Genomic DNA, 19512 nt, shown 5'->3' on the forward strand with positions numbered 1-19512 from the left:
CATGTCTTCTAGAAGGTGAAATTATCAGTAGGACGAGAAAATAGCTTATTCACATTTGTCCATTTTAGTGGCTACACCAACCAGATTTTCCTTTCAGGACTGAAACTCCCATCCTCCATCGCTGGGATGGGTGATTGTTGATGGTTCATAAGTGAGTTCCTCTACAGGCATTGCTCTAGCCAATAGGAGCTGCCTGCCCCTTTTGGGAAGAAACTGCTGGTCAATGGGCAGGTACAAAAGCCTCGCCCTGCCTCAATTCAGACCTCTCTGAAGGGATATCCCAGCTCCAGAGCTCCCCTGGAGGATCAGATGAGGCCTTTACTGCAACCGCACAGCAGGTCAACTTTCCCTACTGCTCCATTGGATTTCCCTCTCTGTTAACGTCCTTCCCATGAGCCTTCCCCACTAACTCTCTTGCATGCAAATCTCTGTGTCTATTTCCAGGCAACATCATTGCAATGCCCATCCCTGAACCAGTCACTGGGTTGTTTTAGACAAATCAAGTCTCATCACTGAAGCTGGAGGTGGGGTCAGTCCCACTGACATTCCATGCTTGCCCCACTGTCGCGGGAGGGGGGGAGGATTTGGATGGACAGCACTATCTGTGTCACAATACAACATGCTGAGTGATGTAAAAGACACACAAACAATATCCAAGTCCAATAACTGTTGTACTGTAGGTGCTAAGAAAAAGGAAAGCAGCCCCTGACACCCACAAATAATCACAGTTAGACCCCAATAGAATTACAAGCTGGTCTGACACTCATAGCCAGGCCATCTTGTTCTCCGGTTGGACATAAATAATCTCATAGTACACCAACCTCAGATAAACTTACTCTGAACCATGATAAAGAACAACAAAACAAGTTCACAGTAAATTTGTAATTTGTAAATTTTTACAAATTTGTAATTTATAATTTTGTCTATGCCAAGACAAAAACAAGGTCACTGTGCCACCCATAAAACACCAAAGCATAGAACTGCCCTTTGCTCTTTGGTGGTTCCCAATCTAGAGAAGATTTTTGAGTTAATAGACCCTCCCCAAATCACCCAACCAAAGCCCAAATCTTAAAAGTTCTCTGTGACACTCTGTTATGCCCCATGGAGTATGTTTTCCCTCCATCAATGAGTAATAAACCTACCTTGTCTCATTGTTGGTGTGTTCTTGGTGGTCTTTGGCTGAAGGGCACTGACAGTATTCAATCAGCATGTGGGGATGAGTAAGTCCTATTTCAGGGGAGCCTTCACAGAGGAGGTGAACTTTGAGCTGGTTCTTGAATGATGATTGGGCTTTTCCAGGCAAGCAGGGTCAGAAAGAAACCTTTCCCAGGCAAAGGTTGGCAGTACAAAAACGAGGATGAGGAGTCCACGTGGGTGGGATATGGGGTGAACTGGGAGGGTACTGGGACCAAATGTGCAGATCCTTGTAGGTCCACTTAATCCTGTCAACAAAGAGGACAGAAGTTGGAGGTAAAGAGCTCTAAATTTGAAATCTGGTTGAAAGAATAATTACCTGAGTAACCATAATTTTTTTTTCCTAGCCCTTTTTCCTTTTTTTTTTTTTTTTTTAATATGGAGTGGGGTAGGAAGAGAGGGAAAGACACTTGATTTTATTAAATCAAAATTGCATATTTTGAGTTTCTCCAGTTTTCTTAATCTTAAATTTAAGGCATATGTCTGGCAACACCAAGCCCTTTACTCCCTAGTTATCATGAATTCTGAGAAGATCTAAAAAATTGGGGCCAGTGGTGTAAGTCCTGGTATGAATCCAAAAGCCAAGAACCAGGAGCACAAATGTCTGAGGGCAGGAGAAGGTGGAGGTCTCAGCTCAACAGAAGAGCAAATTTGCCCTTGCTTTTCGCTCTATGAGGGCACTCAATGGATTGGATGATGCCCATTTGCATTGGGTAAAGTGATCTTATTCAGTCTCCTGATTCAAATGCTAATCTCTTCCAGAGACACTTTCACAGATACAACCAAAAAATAATGTTTTACCAGCTATCTAGACACCTTTTAGCCCAGTCAAGTTGGCATATAAAATTAATCATCACCCCTTGGTAACTGGTTGTAAGAGTACAGTTCTATATAAATGTTTGTTAATTACAGGTCTTTAGAAAATGACAGGTTTCTGATAAACTGAAGCAGACTGAAATGCCCCCAGTTTTATAAGTCCTCCCTGGTGCTACCCTGGATCACAATTATAGAGAATTTTGTGTATATTTGGGAAATCCATGTTTTCATATTTTTACTACATGTGTATTGATAAATCATTTAAGTATTATTTTGTGCTTTTAGACATAAGTAGTATCACAATGTGTATCATTTTGTGATGTCTTTTTTTAACTCAGTATTATGTTTTGGGGTCCAGACTTTTTGTTAATATATGCAGAACTCTTAGTGCCAGTAAACATGTGAGTATTAACCATTATTTTCATAATTATTAATATGAGGCTTTATATCATTCCTTGTAATCACTTTATAGTAATGAGCACTTTATTATACTACATTTTATTTATTCATTCTTCTATTGGTGAATATTTAGGTTATTTCCAATTTTCTGCAATTATAAACAAACAATACCCCATAGAATATCCTTAAGCAAGTCATGTTCATGTGTTCAAGAGTTTGTACTTACTTAAAATGGGTTGTAAAGAGAATGTATTTTAAGTTTTGTTAGCTATTGTCAAAGTGCTCCCCAAAATGTCTGTAACCATTGGTTTTCATAATCAATGTATGAGAATCCCTACTTTTCTAGATCTTTGCCAAACACTGTGTCAGATTTTTCAATCTGTTCACTAATTTTTTTAGTTCCTGTTCACTAATAAGTGAGACGGAACTTTTTTTCCCTACATTTATCGACCATTTAGACCCTTAACCTTTTCCAGGGTCACAGAACTCCTTGAAAATCTCCCTTAGAAAAACACACCTGTGGGGCACCTGGGTGGCTCAGTTGGTTGAGCGGCTGACTTCGGGTCAGGTCATGATCTCACGGTTATGAGTTCAAGCCCCGCATCAGGCTCTGTGCTGACAGCTCAGAGCCAGGTGCCTGTTTTGGATTCTGTCTCCCTCTCTCTCTGACCCTCCTCCACTCACGCTTTGTCTCACTGTCTCTGAAAAATGAATAAACTTAAAAGAATTTTTTTTTAAGAAAAAGAAAACCACACCTGTGCACCTGCACCATACTTTGTATACATATTGAGGGGCTTCATAAAGCCCTTAAAGACCATCCATGAACTCCTCAGAGCAGAGACTCTCCAACTGTTAATGGATATAAGAACCATCTGGGAAGTTTGTTGAAAAGAAGATTCCCATGACCCATCTTCAGGGATCCTGACTCAGGGTGTCTGGGTAGAGCCCAAAGGGTAGTTGCAGGTGATAATTATAAGAAAGACAGTTTTAAGGGTTCCTGGACTCCAAGTAAGAAATCCTATTTCCGCTTTCCAAAATTTTCCTTTTCCCATAGCTATGAAACAAAGGATAGTCACTAAGCTTAATATTCAAACTCTAACTTGCCTTCACACTGACGTTGTTTCTACTTTTAAATCCAGAGTTACTACTGCAGGCACACTTTGTGCCTTTCATCAAGTTGGCTAGGAGGGTGCGTGAAAGGATGAAGAAACAGGATTACATGTGATGCAAAGAAAAACACAAGGAAGGGGAAAAAATTAAGAAATTCTAAGCTATGCCAACAATGCTACATAAAAAGCATCTCCCTACTAAATATGAACAGCTTGTGTTTGGAATGGCTTGTGTACTAATTTTAATACATGAGCAAGCTCATTTTTTCTCTGTTAGATACTTTCTTTTAAATTTATTCTTGTTGCTGTTGTTGTTGTTGTTGTTAGATACTTTAAAGATCCTCTTGTGAAAAGAAGGAAATAAATAGTTTCCTCCCAGATCTAAATTCACGTATGTGACTATTGTAAGAGGAAGAAAATTGATCTCCTCAACTGCAAATAAGACATATTCTGTTTAAAAACCTAGTACTTAGGAAGCCATGAACCAAAGAGCTTGCAGTGCATTTTCAGAGCAGTTAAGCATCTTTTTGGTATGAAGATGATTTTACATTGATACATTTCTCCCCTTTCTTTTTCAGGCCAGCAGTTTTCAATAGAGAGTTAATCCTTGTTTTTAACTAAGTCACACGCAAATGCATTCCTCACTGAGCTGTTCAAAGGCCACCATCCTCTTGAACCTTCGGTGTAATTCAGTTTGGCAAATGATTCCAGGAACAAGAATTAGGATCCGGTTCTAGGACTTTAGAATGACTCACTAGTTAACTTTGGTCTAGTAACAATAGAAAAATGACCGTTGCTCTATCTATGAAACTGGGACAGTGATGCCAGCTGCTTGTCTCACACAAAGGGATGAAGGAGGGCCAGGCTTGTGAGATAACAGGCATCATGTGGGTGGGAAAGAGGAGGGTGCCAAGAAAGAGTCAGAAGACCACAAAGGAGGCAACCTGACACAGAACTGAAGGAAAGCTATGAGTAGGGTGTTCTATAAACAATGGGGAAAGCTAAATGAAGTCAAATCCCATCCCTTGTCCTTCTGGAGACTAGCTTTCTACTTTCATTGGTAATTCATTGGGTTCAGAGTAAAAATGATGGCCCAGGCTTTCTGAAACTTTCTGAGCTCATTATCTTGTTCATTTGGCAATATATTACTTCTCATATTATATAGATTTTCCAGTCTAGACTGTATGCTTATTAAACATGATAATTGTGATTGATATATAAGTGTACATATGTGTGTGCGTGTGTGTGTGTGTGTGTGTGTGTGCACGCACGCACATGCACACATTCAAAGTAAAATGCCTGGAACTCTCAATATAAATACTGTGTATGTTCAGTGAATGAATTCTTACATACAGAGTAAAACAATACACACACGCACACACATCAGCATTTCCCCCCAGGATTCAAGCCAGCAAAAAAAGAGCAATGGTGAGGGGGAGGTGTTGAGGAGACACTTCTACTTTCATATTCATTCCTGCCTGTATTATTTATGATCTAGATACAACTGCAGTTAATGGAGACTGAGTAGTCATGACTTAAACAAAATAGAATTATATTTCTCTCTAATATAATGTGGCTGCCCCATAGTGTCCAAACTCAAGTTCCTTCCACCTTTCTTAGGGTGTTATTCTCATCTGCATGGTCCAGGTAGCTCACCACAACATCCACATCCTGGCTCAGTTGGAAAAGAAAGGAGAGCACATCTTTCCTTGCAAGAACACATCTCTTCACAGCCCTTTGGCTAGAACTTAGTCACATGATCACATGCCTAGCTGCAAGGGAGTTTGGGAAATGTAGTCCATATTCTGGGTAGCCAAAAGTCCAACTAACAATCAGTGTCCTCTAACGAAAAAGAAGGGAGAAATGAATATTGAGACAATCAGCCATCTCTGTCACACTGTCCAGCATTAAAAAAACAAAAGTAATAAAGATGTGGATTTCCCAAAGTTGCTAGAAAAAAAGCTCCAATGGACTCAGAAGTAGCGGGCACTTGCTGGTATCATGAGTGTACTAATCTACATACAGTCATTCCAGATGTTCATTCAGGGAAAAGATCATTCTCAACTTTGCATATTTGCCTTTGAAAAGCCTGATCCTTCTTGTATTAATTTCTGCTACTTTCCAACTTCCTTTCCTATGTCAGCTTTGGGTTTTTATACTACAGATAAAATTTTATGGTTTTTGACCTCTAGGACAGTAAAAGCCCACTTTGATTACTGTGCATACAAGACTAGAAGTGAATGCATTTGGTGTGAAATCAGGGACCTGACTACATTCAACTTGAAAAATAAGGACAAAAAGCCAGTGAGCATGTTCAGAGTGGGGATGATCAGACAATTGACTAGTCATAAAAATTAAAGCAACCATATAATAGTTAAAATCTAAGGAGCTCCCCTCTTTTTGCTAGATGGGATGCTGCCTGATTCCTGGATTGCTTAATAAAAAAAATTAGATTTTCAAATAAAAAAAATGTTTAAAATCTATTGAAGACTTACTTTCTGCCAAGTGCTTTATCTGCATTATCTTATTTAGGATGCTAAAAGAAAAAAAAAAAAAGAGTTGGGGAGGGTGGTACTACGACTATCTTCATTTTCAGCTGAGGAAACTGAGCTTGAGTGAGTAATTTGCCCATACTACCCAGCTACCAAGTGGCAGAGCCTGGACTTGAACTCAAGAAGTTAGCACTAGTATTGGTACCTTTAACCACTGGCTATATGCTGCCATGCTGGTGGCATGGAGGACTGTGAGCATTGTCCCAGCAGCCTTCCTGCCGACAGTCACATGCATAGCTATTGACCCCATCAATCACTCTATCTGCAAGCATGATGGTGGGGGACATAAACAAGAGAACAAAAATCCCAACCTTCAGGATTTAAAGTTGTCTTAGAAAATTAAAGCCTCAGGGCACCAGGGTGGCTCAATCCTTAAGCATCTGACTTTGCCTCAGGTCATGATCTCACAGTTTGTGAGTTCGAGTCCCACATCGGGTGAGCTTGAGCCCTGCACTGGGTGAGCTTGAGCCCAGCTTTGGGTGAGCTCGAGCCCTGCTTTGAGTAAACATGAGCTGGGCTTTGGGTGAGCCTGCTTTTCTCTCTCTCTCTCTCCTTCTTTTCCTCTCTGCCCCTCACTAACTTGCGCCCTCTCTCTCTCAAAAAGAAGAAGAAGAAGAAGAAGAAGAAGAAGAAGAAAATTAAAGTCTTTTTACGATGAAAAAATTTCAGAAAAACTTTAAATATATTAAAAATAGTTCTACAGGGGCACCTGGGTGGCTCAGTCCCTTAAGCAACCGACTTCGGCTAGGGTCATGATCTCGCGGTTCATGAGTTTGAGCCCCACATTGGGTTCTGTGCTGATAGTTCAGAGCCTGGAGCCTGCTTCGGATACTGTCTATCCCTCTCTCTCTGCTCTTCCCCACTCACACACACACACACACACTCTCTCTCTCTCTCTCAAATAAATTAACATTAAAAAATAGTTCTACATTTGATAATTTTCTTCTGTGATGATTAGCATTCATAAAATCTAAGCTATTCCAGATGACAGATCTACAAACTACTCTTTTGTAGCCTTTGTTACTATTGTAACTCACCACATATTAAATCTACCTCACTGGTGGAGCGTGGACTCCAGGAAGACGTGTCCCTGGCTTTATTCCCAAATGCAGAACAGAAAGTGTGTCCAATAATTATTTATTGAGTGAATCAATGTTTTCCTTCAATATAGCCCTTTAGTATTATTTGCAACCTATTAGAAATAGTTAATATAGGGGTGCCTAGGTGGCTCAGTCAATTAAGCAACCAACTCTTGATTTTGGCTGATGTCATGATCTCATGATTCATGGGTTCAAGCTCCATGTCTGGCTTTGTGCTGACAGCACAGAGCCTGCCTGGGATTCTTTCTCTCCCTCTCTCTCTGCCCCTCCCCTGCTCACTCTCTCTCTCAAAAGTAAATAAACATTAAAAAAAGAAATAGTTAATATATTATAATTATATTATTAGATGTTGCTGTGCTTCAAAATTTGATACTAAGAACTTGCACTATAAAAAGTTTTGCTTAATCCATGTTAACTTATCACAGGAATTTAATATCCCACTGACTTGTGTGTGCCTGTGTTCCCTGTGGAATTTCATTTCTATTAATAAGTTTGTTTACTGGACTACTTTTTGTCCCCAACATTTTGTGTGGTTGGTTTTAAATTTGACACCAGTGGATAGGAAGGAGTCAAGTCATTAAGATCTCAAACTGCTTCAGAACATGGTAATTAAGCTCTAAGAAGAATGACCCCAGGACCCATCTGTCCTTAATGAATCCATTCTTGAAAGGAAATTCTTTCTCCTAGTTCTATCAATTTCTCCCAGAAATTCCAGGTATAAATTCCTCAATTATTTTTACCCTGGAATTCTTATTCTTCATCACCTAGGCAGACAAGATTCCTACTAAATTTACACAGATGCTTAACGGGCCATATGCCTGCTGAAAACTGAAAGGACTTTACCTCCTAGGATCTTTTTAATGGTTGCCCCCTCAAATGCATGTTTGTTTTACTACTTCCTTTTCTGAACAAGCCTTCTCTCCACATCCATCTCCTACTCCAGATTTTCAGCTGCAGGACTGTAAAGAACAGAGGCTTTCCCAGGTGAGAATTGGCCAATGGTTCAAATCTATGATGTGAGCCCTTAGTCCCTGAAAGGATAAAAGCCCCAGTGTCTGTGAGGCTGGATAGAGGGCTCCTCAATGAGCATTCCCGGGAAGTAACTATGCAGATGGGCTAGCTGGTTTTCTCCCACAAACTTTTCTCCCCCAACTTTTTATTTTGCAAATTGTCAAACCTTTAGAAAAGTTGAAGGAACAGTTCATGGATACCTATGAACCTTTCATATAGGTTAAATAGTTAGTATTTTCCATGTTCCAAATATTTTCTTTCTCTTTATACATTTACCTATGGATATAGATGTACACTTTTACATCCTATTTGGTGGAACCATTTGAAATTGCAGAAATTGGGTGCCTGAGTGGCTCAGTCGGTTGAGCATCCGACCTCGGCTCAGGTCGTGATCCTACAGTTTGTGGGTTCAAGCTCTGCACTGGGCTCCGTGCTGATGTGTCCTCTCCCTCTCTCTCTGCCCCTCCCCTGTTTGCACTGTCTCTCTAAAATTAATAAACATTAAACAATTTTTAAGAAATTTCAGAAACTATAATATTTTACCCCTAAATATTTATATGTGTATTACCTGAAAAAAACAAGTATGTTCTCCTACATAGCCACACTACCATTGTCATACCCAAGAAACTTATCATAAAGTGAATAACATTTTATAATATATAGTCCATAGTCAAATTTCTCCAGTTGTCCCATAATATGTTTTATAGTTGGGTTTCTTTCTTTCTTTCTTTCCTTTTCTTGTATTTCTTTTTCTTTCCTTTCTTTCTTTTCTTTATTTCTCTTTCTTTCTTTTTCTTTTCTATCCTTCCTTCTTTCTTCCTTTCTTTCCTCTTTCTTTTTTTCTTTCCTTTCTTTTTCTTTTTCTTTCCTTTTCTTTTTCTTTTTTTTCCTTCTTTCTTCCTTCCTTCCTTTCCTTCTTTACTTCTTTCTTTTCTTTCTCTTTCTTTCTTTCTTTCTTTCTTCCTTTCTTTCGTTCTTTCCTTATTCCTTTCCTTCTCTCTTTCAGGTGGAGGGCTCTCTATACTCATTCAAGGTGCAGGCATTGCATCTGGTTATATATTTATTAGTCTCTTTTAATCTAACTTTACATACTTCCAATCCTGACCTTTTGGTTTCACTTTGTTTTTCAAGTTTTTTGCAGAGTCCAGGGTAGTTAGATGTCTTGTAGAATGTGCCATATTCTGAATTAATCTGATTGTTTCCTTGTGATTCAATTCCACTTAAGCAATTTTGACAAGAATAATACTTTGTGATGCTATTCCCATGAACTTTGAACAAACTCCAGAACAAGGATTTTATCAAGGCCTGAGTGATCAGATTCAAAAGAGTAAGAAAAAAAAAAGAGATTTAATATATACTGCTTTTAGCAGAAGGGTGAGATGTCCAAAGCAAAATGAAAGAACGGGTATCCAAGATTCATGTCCAAGATTATTATTAACTTCTATATATTTGAAAGGAGCCCTTGTCATGTCAAATCTAACAACCTTTGTGAAATAATCAGAATTGAGATTTGTGCAGGGTCAACCTCTGCCCTAGCAAAGTGGGTAATTACTAATTTGGTGCAATTTCAGGAATGCAGGAGGCCACTCTGTCTCACTCAACTACACTGCCTCTATTGTGTGAGTAATGATTACCATCTACTATTATTAATCATCAAAGCTCTTTAATGAATAGCTACTAAATGTCAGGCCTTATGCTTAGTGTTTTATTGATCTGTATCTTACAACAACCCAGTGGCAGAAATTATTATTCCCATGTTATAGATGGGAAACTGAGGCCTAGAGATGCAACTTCATCAAGGGTCCAAGCAGCACACTTGAGATGTTAATCAAAATCTTCCTCACAAACTCAAGTTCCATAATTCTGTTTTACCTGGTACTCTTCTATTCACCAGTCTCACCTCATTCACCAAATAGCTTTGTCTTCTTTCTCTAGATCATACACTGCACTGAGCATCCAATAATAGCATTTTATGCCAATAGGTCCTCCTAGAAATTAAACTATTTTTTTTTAATTTTTAAAATTTTATTTGAGAGAGAGAGCATGTGAACAGGGGAAAGGGATGAAGGGAGAGAGAGAGAATCTTAAGTAGGCTCCGTGCTCCATGCTCGGCTCCCCTCCCATGACTCTGGGATCATGACCTGAACTGAAATCAAGAGTCAGAGGCTCAGCCGACTGAGCCACCCAGGTGCTCCTGGAAATTAAACTATTATCATTTGTGCCATGCCTACTTTGTGCTAGGCTTCTCACTGAAGGCTCCTCACATGTTTCCCCTCCCCAAGAACCACATAAAGAAGGTATATTTTAAGACTGTCCCACGGTCACCAAGCGTGTAAATGGTAGAGTGGAGACCTAACCCATATCTGACTACAGGCCGGAGCTCCCAAACAAGGCATTTTTATGCCTGGCTATAGGAATAACCTGGCAACCCTGAAAACACAATGACACACAGACTTGCAAGTAGTAGGAAAGGCCAAAACACTGAATCACCGAACTCTAAACTCCTCTACCCCCATGCTGCAACCCCAAAGGAGGTTCCCCAGGACATTCCCTGAAATGGGCCACTGGCTCTTGTGAGCAAATCACCACACAAGACTCCTCCCCTACAGAAAAAAGGTTGGTCCTCCTGTATTCAGCAAGGAACAGGAGCCAAAATACCACTAATGGGAAGAACACACACACACACACACACACACACACTCTCACTCTCTCTCTCTCTCTCTCTCTCTCTCTCTCTCTCACATCTCTATTTGTAATTCCTCCTACACAAATTCTTTGAGATGATTGGGTCTAATAAAAGAAAATATTTCCCTGCAGCTATAGAGAGCAAATGTCCCAAACTAAAACTCAGAATACAGTCTGACTACGATTGCTATACCTATAACAAAGATCTCCCAAGAAACAAACGAACAAATAAACAAAAAATCAGCCAAATGCATCCAACCTATTCTCCAGCCCTTTTATTGGGCAGGAAGTCCAGAAGACCAGGTTGGAGTTATCTCCTGGGGTGTCTGCCTTACTATGTCCTCATCTTTTGACAGCTGTGCCTCATCCATGACCAACCTACCTACCACAGCTGATGGGACCAGTTGTCCCTGTTAGGGAACATTCCCAGAGACTAGAATTCAGGAACTCCTGTGCCTTCCCTTGAGGTTCTAGAACTGATAAGAAATGAAAAGTCAACCTTGGCAGGGAAGAGTGGGAACAAGAAAGCAGGCTCACTGAAAGAGACTGGCACCACCCAAAGGGACTTGTCCCAGCCACAACTCTCAATTTGCCCTTAACACTGCCAAGTGATCCTACCACACATCCCTGGCCTATTTGCCTCTCCATTCCCAAAATGCACATTCTCCCCTCTTCAAACATTAGTCCTCCCATGCCCGCCTACTTCTCATTTGAGCCCTTAAATACATTCGCTATGATGGTCTCACAGACTTCACTTTCACAGTCATGCTGCTCCCCCCTTATTCCCATGAACCTATAGTAATTATTGCCCTTCTTTAAAAAATGAAAATCCTTCCTCTTCCACAATCCTTTTCCAGCCACCACGTCGGTTCCCCTTCAAAGCAAAGGATGTCTCTATTTACTGTCTACACTTTTGAAAAATTTTTAATCTTCTATTCTCTTTTCAGTCCATTGTAGTCATGTTTCCTTCTCAATCATCCCATGAAAGCTGAGAAAGGTCTCAACAGGTTTACTAATGAGTGACCTCTGATTTTGCCAAATCTAAGGATCACCCTCCTAGTTTTCTCTTGAGCTGTCTGCAGCATTCAACAAAGATGAGCGTTACCTCCTTTGCAAGATTTACATGGCCCTCCTTTCTCCTAGATTTCCTTCTACTTTGCTGCCTCCTTTTCCATCTGCTTTACTGAATCTACCTTCTTTTGTTCTGCAAATGTCAAGGAAAGAAGAGTGAGGGAGGAAAGGAAGGAAAGCAAATACAATGGTACATTACAGAGCTGGCTTCTGCTTGGGATCAAGCATGACTGATTGCTCTAACTCCCTGGACCATCTTCCAAGAGGCCACATGAGTGAATGCATCTCAGGACTGGCTCCAAAGAGAGAAAGAGGGAATAATTTATCCACTGGCTCCCATTCCCCCTTGACCAAAGCTTGACTCCATGAGGCGTTAATTCTTCCTCACTTCCCAGTTGCTTTTATACAGTCACTAAGCAGGCTGGCTTCAATACGGAATCCCCTGGGAAACAGGGCTTTTACTTTGTCAGGTGGCACCTACAAAAAGCCAGTGGGAGCCCACACAGAACCAGCAACAGAGATAGAACAAATAAGCAAAGGCTTTTGGGTCAGGTGAGTCTGAAAGTGGCTGAAGTAGCTCATAAGACGTGTCTTATACAATATGTCCATCCTTTTGGCATGATTCCACACTTGCCCACTGGACATTTCCATGTGAATGTCTAATGTTAAGCTTAACATGCTCAAAAGAGAACTTTTCCTCCCTTCGCACTCAAACATGCTCCTCCTATGCCTTCACTTTTTTGGCCAATAGCATCTTAATCCAACCAGTCGCTAAGCTAAAAATCAGAGTTACCATTGGATCTTCTCATTTCCTCACCACCCCCCTACCAGTAGGTCCTGTTGGCTCTAGCTACAAAATATATCCCCAATCCACTCACTTCTCTGTGTCCACACTACAGCCAACCTGCCACAGCCAGAGTGGGCCTTTTTTTTTCTTTTTTACATTTCATTATTTAAAAAAAAAAAAAAAACTTCAAACATATACAAAAGTAGAAATAATAGTAAATCAAACCCCAATTCAACAAGCATCCAATCATGGCCAATCCTGTTTCATCTCTAATTTTTTTTTATGTTTGTTTATTTATTTTTGAAAGAGAGAGAGCAGGGAAAGGGCAGAGAGAGAGGGAGAGAGAGAATCCCAAGCAGGCTTCATGCTGCCAGCGCAAAGCCCAATGTGGGGCTTGAACTGACAACTAACTGCAAGATCATGACCTGAGCTGAAATGAAAAGCCAGCAGCTTAACCAACTGAGCCACCCAGGAACCCCTATCTCTAATTTTAAGGAAAATCTCAGATGTCATATCATTTGATATACAATGATATGGTTTTACATAAGTTTGCATCTCTTCAAAATAGGAACCTTAAAAGAAATAACTACAGAGGCACCTGGGTGGCTCAGTTGGTGGTTCGTGAGTTCGAGACCCACATGGGGCTCTGTGCTGTCAGCTTCAGATCCTCTGTCTCCCTCTCTCTCTGCCCCTCCCCCACTTGTGTGTGTGTGTGTGTGTGTGTGTGTGTGTGTGTGTTCTCTCTCAAAAATAAACATTCTTAAAATATCTTTTAAAAAAAATAAAGAAAAGAAAAAAAATAACTACATCAAAGAAAGATCAATAAAAATGCCAACAATTTTTTTTAAAACTCTAACTATATAACATTACAGGATGCTCTTTAGAAAGGTAAAGCAGGTTGTGTCACTTCCTTGCTGAAAACCTTTCAGCGGCTTCCCATCATGCTTTGTATAAACAAAGCCAAACTCTTTACTAATGCCCAGAAGGTTTGACCTCACATGACCCCTGCCAATGTCTCTGGTCCCCTTTCCAGCCAGGTTCTCTCCGTCCACTGCATGCTAACCACACTGGCCTTCTTTGTGTTCTGCAAATGCTCCATGCCTGTTCCTCCCTGAGAGCCCTTAGTTGATCTCTCTGCCTAGAAGGCTCATCCCTGTCATCTTCCTACACTTGGCTCCTTCTTGTCATTCAGGTCTCAGCTTACATAGAACTCCTCTTGTCACCAGTCTCAAGTAGCCACGCAGTCATTACAACATAACCCTCTTCTAATTCTCTCCATAGTCCTTTGCCCATGACATTTCTGGTGTGCCTTGGACAGGTTTACACTTATTGTCAACTGAGACTATTAATAGTACCCCGTTGGATCTCAGATGTGGGCAAGCAATTTATGGTCACTGGAATTATAAGAATCTTTTACAGTAAAACCTTGGATTGTTAGTAACTTGTTCTGTGAGTGTTCTGCAAGACAAGCAAACATTTCTAATAAATTTTAACTTGATAAATGAGCGATGTCTTGCAATACGAGTAGTACGTGACAACAAATGTCATATGATCACAAGCTAAGCCAAAGGTTCTTCCCCCCCCACCCCATCCCTCCCTGTGGGATTTTGGGTGATTGTCTCCCATGCTTGGATGCTCCGTCTCAGGCCATGGTGTTTGGCAGATATCAGTGATTTTTCAGCCAAGTTGGAAGGTGCCCACAACTGAAACTAGGGTATTTTTTCTCGCTTCAAAGCACCTATGGACAGTCCTTTGTTTTTCCATACAAGAGTAAGCTTAGGAATGCCTTGCTTCATTCTAGGTCAGGCTGCCTGCAGATATAGACCCTTTCCTCTGCTGCCTTATTGCCAGTTACATTAAATACAGTATATGACAACAGCTTACTACACTTATTGTCAAGTATACTATAGTCAACATCCGTGCGAGTGTATACAATGGCCCCCATGCAGAAAAAGTCTGAAAAGAAAGGCGGTAAGAAGGAGATGATTATGGTGGAAATTAAGAAAGAAATCATTGGGAAGTAAGAAAGAGGTATGCGAGTGGCTCAAATTGGAAGATTTTATAAGAAGTCTATGTCTACATCTAGTCTACAGAGGAGGAAGAGAAAAAGGCAGAGGAATCCCTCACTTCAAATGAGCTTAGGGGGATGTGTAAAATGTGAGAAACAGTGCAAAATTTTGTAGAAAAGCACCACACGAATAAGGCTGTAGCAGTGTGAGCAATGAATCTGTTTCATGACAATGCAGTATCACATTTCTGCAAAATCCTAAAAAGGAGGCAAAAACAAGTGTCATTAGATAGGCTCCTTGTTAAAGTTGCACGAAAAGAAAAAGATTCCATTGAGCCAACAGAGAGCAGTGATTTCGTTAGTGATAGTGACGCTGTCCTACACAATAATCCTACTCTCTCTTGTCTCCCTTACACCAGCCACGAAGGTTTTCAAAGGTAAGTGCAAGTTAATTTATTTTTCTTTATATTTTGTATTTTATTTATTTTTTGTATTATATTACAGTATTGTAATCATTTTTATATGAATAATTTTTGGTTGTGAAATGAATCATCTGAATTTCCATTATTTCTTATGGGGAACTTTGCTTTGATATACAAGTGCTTTGGATTACAAGCATGTTTCTGGAATGAATTATGCTCGCAAACCAAGGTTTTACTGTAATTGTTTGACTTTGGCTTATTGTCTATCTCCTCCTACAAGAATATATGCTCCTTAGCATATATTGTCCGTGCCTCTAAGCTCTCATCTAACTATTTCTCCACTGTATCCACAGTGCTTGGCACTTGGGAGGTCTGAAGAAGGCAAGAAAGCAGGCAGGCAGGGAGGGAGGGAACATGGGAGGGAGGGAAGAAGGAAGGAAGGAAGGGAAGAAGGGTGGGAAGGAGATCTCAGGCTCTCCAGCTGAGCTTGAGATCTTTCCAGCTCCTGGTTCAAATAATTCTTTGTATTCTCTGTCCTAGACTTCTATAATCTTCTATAAATGTTCCTATTTTAGTTAACATAGATAGAATGGGTTCCTGTGACTTATAACCAAGCAATTCCTGAGAGCTGCTAATTTCTTTTAAGAAATTGCTCATTTTTCCCTTGATAGTATACTTTCTTCCCATCAATTATTCTGTTTAATATATTTAAAAAAAAAACAACTATTATAAGAGCCACAGTTATGGATTGATTATGATTATATCCCTCCAAAGTTCCTATGGTGAAATCCTAATCCCCAAAGCAATAGTATTAGGAGGTGAGGGCTTCAGGAGATGAGTAGTTTATGAGGGTGGAGCCCTCACGAATGGGATTAGTGCCTGTATAAAAGGGACCTAGTGAGCTCTCCTGTCCCTCCTGCCATGTGAAAACACAACAAGAAGACAGTGGTCTATGAACCAAGAAGAGGGCTCTCACCAGAAACCTAATCTGCCAGCACTGTGATCTTGGACCTCCCAGCCTCCAGAACTGTGAGAAATACATATTTGTTGTTATAAGCCACCCAGTCTATGGTATTCTGTTATGGCAGACAGAGCTGACTAAGATAGCCATCCTTCTAAAACAGGGAAGGTCCACAGAAAGTATTTTCCTTAATCATAAGCCATTGAGAAGTTTGGAATTGCAAACAAGCAGTCTAAATAAAAGTAATCATTTCTACTCCACAGACTACCATAAATATTAGCAGCATTGGCAATAAAACTTCAGGTCCGGATTATGCATGGGCCCATTTTTACAAAAACATTTCAGTGGAAGATAGCACATTGTCAAAACAGCAATAAATCATTGAAATAAGACCCAGATTTTTTTTTCACTCAAGCATGTAAGAAGTCTGTGTATGCCCATTGCTTTCAAGTTACTCCATTTCAGGAAATTCATGCTTTAAATAATCATTGTAAAATTAAACCTATTCTGTAAGGGAAAGAATGGTACGAGTCTTCTTTCAGACAGAACAATATAAAAAAACAAGCCTTGGTCTTGGTTGTTTTTTGGTTTTTTTTTGTTTTTGTTTTTGTTTTTTCCTTTTAATGGGAATGGTGAGGGCTAGGGATTGCCTTGAACTTCAGATGATAGCTAATGATGGGAATGTGGATTCATTGCATACAATATTGAGAAAAATTTAACAAGCTCCCTTCCCAAGTAATAGCAGCTGTCTCTGCATAAAGAATGAGATAACCAACCACTGGAGGAGATGACAAAGTTCTACTGGAGAAATGTACCCCGGTCCACCTCTCCTTCAACCTCAGATCCACTTTCTTCCCCTGACAAAAAAGGAAAAGTGAGTTTTAGCACTCAAAAAAAAAAAAAGAGAGGGCATCAGTACAGGCACATACTACACCTTCCTTTAGTAACCCCACTCTCAGGAGAGGTAAATGCCTTTTCTGTATGAAGTTTATATTTTTCCTCATTTCGTGAATATTTATTGCCCTGATCTGTCATTTGGATATGCAATGGTGAGTAAAATAGGCAAACGCCCTGTCTTGTGGAACTAATATTGTCCAAATACCAGCCTATGTCATTTTTCTATTGAGGCAGCATTGCATAGGCGTTATGGTCAGTCAAAGAGCCTGAGTCCAAATCCTGGCTTCACAACTTAGTAGTTCTGTGATCTCAGGCAAGTTACTTAAATTCCCCGTGCCTCAGTTTCCTCTTCTGTAACCTCATAGCTTTGTTAGGAGGTTTAAATGATTAAAGCAATTACTACAGCAATGAACAGTGTAAAGCAATTAGATTAGTACATGACACAGAGTAAGCTATAGATGAGAGTTTACCATTTCTATTATTATTATGGCAAAGGGTGGGATTGATTTGAAACACTTAATCAATGAATTGTTATGCACCCAAACATGCCTGACCAGTTTCCTGGTAGTCAGGCCCTTTTTCCTCCAGACAGGAATTATGAAGTTTCTTATCTGGAAAAACTGAATGGCTCCAGAGAAAAGACCTCCATAGAATGGCATCTGGAAGTTTCCCAGCATTTGAGCTAACTCCCTGCCAATCACCCTAAAACAACTACCATCAGGCAGTGAGCCCCACCCAGGTCAGAAGCATTCCCCATTCTAATAATAGACAGACCTTTAACAATAGAGAGATGCCAAGAAAAACAGATAATGGCATCTCGGGGTAAATAAAGAAAAGACAGGGAACTGAAAAGAACTATAATCTGCTGAAAGATTAAGGAAGATAATTGCATCTATAAAACAGCATCAAAATGCTATGAAAAAAAATAACAGACAACAAGAAAGAGTTCTTGTAAAAATAAAAATAGAATTGCTAAAATTGAAAATTCAATAAAACTTTTATATATAATACATATTTTTTACTTTATTTTCCAACTGTTCTCAATCCTCTCTCCCTCCCCCCAACAGCGGCAGCATAGATTCTAACTTTCCTAACCCATTTTTGTTCCATGTCCCCTGCCCTGGGCTACCCTGGAGGTCTCCTGACCACTAAAGACATCTGTAATCTTAAATCCCATGGCACATGAGGCTGGCAAATATCCAATGAGTGAAGTAAAGATTGAGTGATTGATGGCAGCAGTGAAGCTCCCTCCAGTGTCATACCTTTGCCAGCCCCCTTGGCTCAGTTTATGCTGCCCCTTCCTGAATATTCTCTCTCCCTTCTGCATGGAAGAGATTCCTGGCAAAGTTTATGAGTACATGAACATTGGCCTCGGAATTACACAGACCAGGTTTTATATCCAGTCTGTAGTATGAAGTTTCCAGAGAATCATGTGTGTCAGAACACCTGTTGGCTTGTGGTCTTATTGCCACCATCAGCCAAAATGGTGACATCAGTTGTTTTTTTTTTTAATGGTCTTTGTCAATGCTAGTCTGAGAAAATGCTATGTAAAGTGATAATTAGTATTAAATTAATGATAATAATCAAAGGCATACACACACACTAAAATGTAAAAACAAAAGATAAAGATGTATAGTACGAGAGAAAAGATAAAATATATAAAAGATCAATCCAGATCACATATCTGATAGGGGTTTGAGGAAAAACAAGCAGATGGCATAAAATTATCAAAAAAAAAGAACTCAAGAAATTTTCCTAGAGCTTGAAGAACATGAATTTTCAGAGTGAGAGAATTTAGCATGAAAGAAAAAAGCTAGACCAAAAACAGTATCATGAAATTCCAGAACACCAGACACAAAGAGAAGAAATGTAATCCTTACCTCACACCATACACCAAAATTGATGCCAGGTGGATTATAGATTTAAGTATGTAAGTTAAAACGTAAAATCCTTTAGGAAAGAATACAGCATAATGTCTTTATATCCTTATGATAGAGAAGTATTTTTTAAATAAGTCACCAAGTGTACAACTTATTTAAAAACTGACACATTTGACTACTTTAAATATATAATTTCTGTCTCATCAGAGGAGACTGTATCAAAGGCTGCCTAGTTGTTCACTCGTCCTTTTGTGTTTACTTCTTGTACACATAGTCAGACTGCATTTCTCAGCCTTGTCAGCAACAAGATGTAGCCATGTGACTGCATACTGGTCAATGAAATGCATTCATTCAGGACAAGATACCCTCCATCACTTTGAATATAACTGGTTTATGATATTTTCGGTATTTCTGAGGGCTTTAGGCTCAGCATGGAGATAGAGGCAGCAGAGAGGCAATACTGCTTTGTGGTTAAGGACACCACTCTACAGTCTCTCTGTTCTGCCAGCTACTGGCTGTATGATCTTGGGCAAGTTACCTCAGTTTTCTGTGGCTCATTTCCCTCATTATAAAATGTGGGGCATGACAAGGACAGGGCCTGCCACATGTAGGCATTGTAA

At 39.9% G+C, this 19512-nt stretch overlaps 1 long non-coding RNA gene across 1 annotated transcript in view; it reads right to left on the reverse strand.

Moving 5' to 3' along the window:
* Positions 1 to 1147: 1147 nt before the first annotated feature.
* Positions 1148 to 19512, reverse strand: part of LOC125169474 (uncharacterized) — a 54194-nt gene continuing 35829 nt past the window's right edge. The window contains exon 4 of the long non-coding RNA XR_007153694.1: positions 1148 to 1442. This is a non-coding gene — a long non-coding RNA (uncharacterized LOC125169474). The remainder of the gene's footprint in view (positions 1443 to 19512) is intronic.

Source organism: Prionailurus viverrinus, chromosome B4 (genome assembly GCF_022837055.1).
Source record: "Prionailurus viverrinus isolate Anna chromosome B4, UM_Priviv_1.0, whole genome shotgun sequence".
Classification (NCBI taxonomy): domain Eukaryota; kingdom Metazoa; phylum Chordata; class Mammalia; order Carnivora; family Felidae; genus Prionailurus; species Prionailurus viverrinus.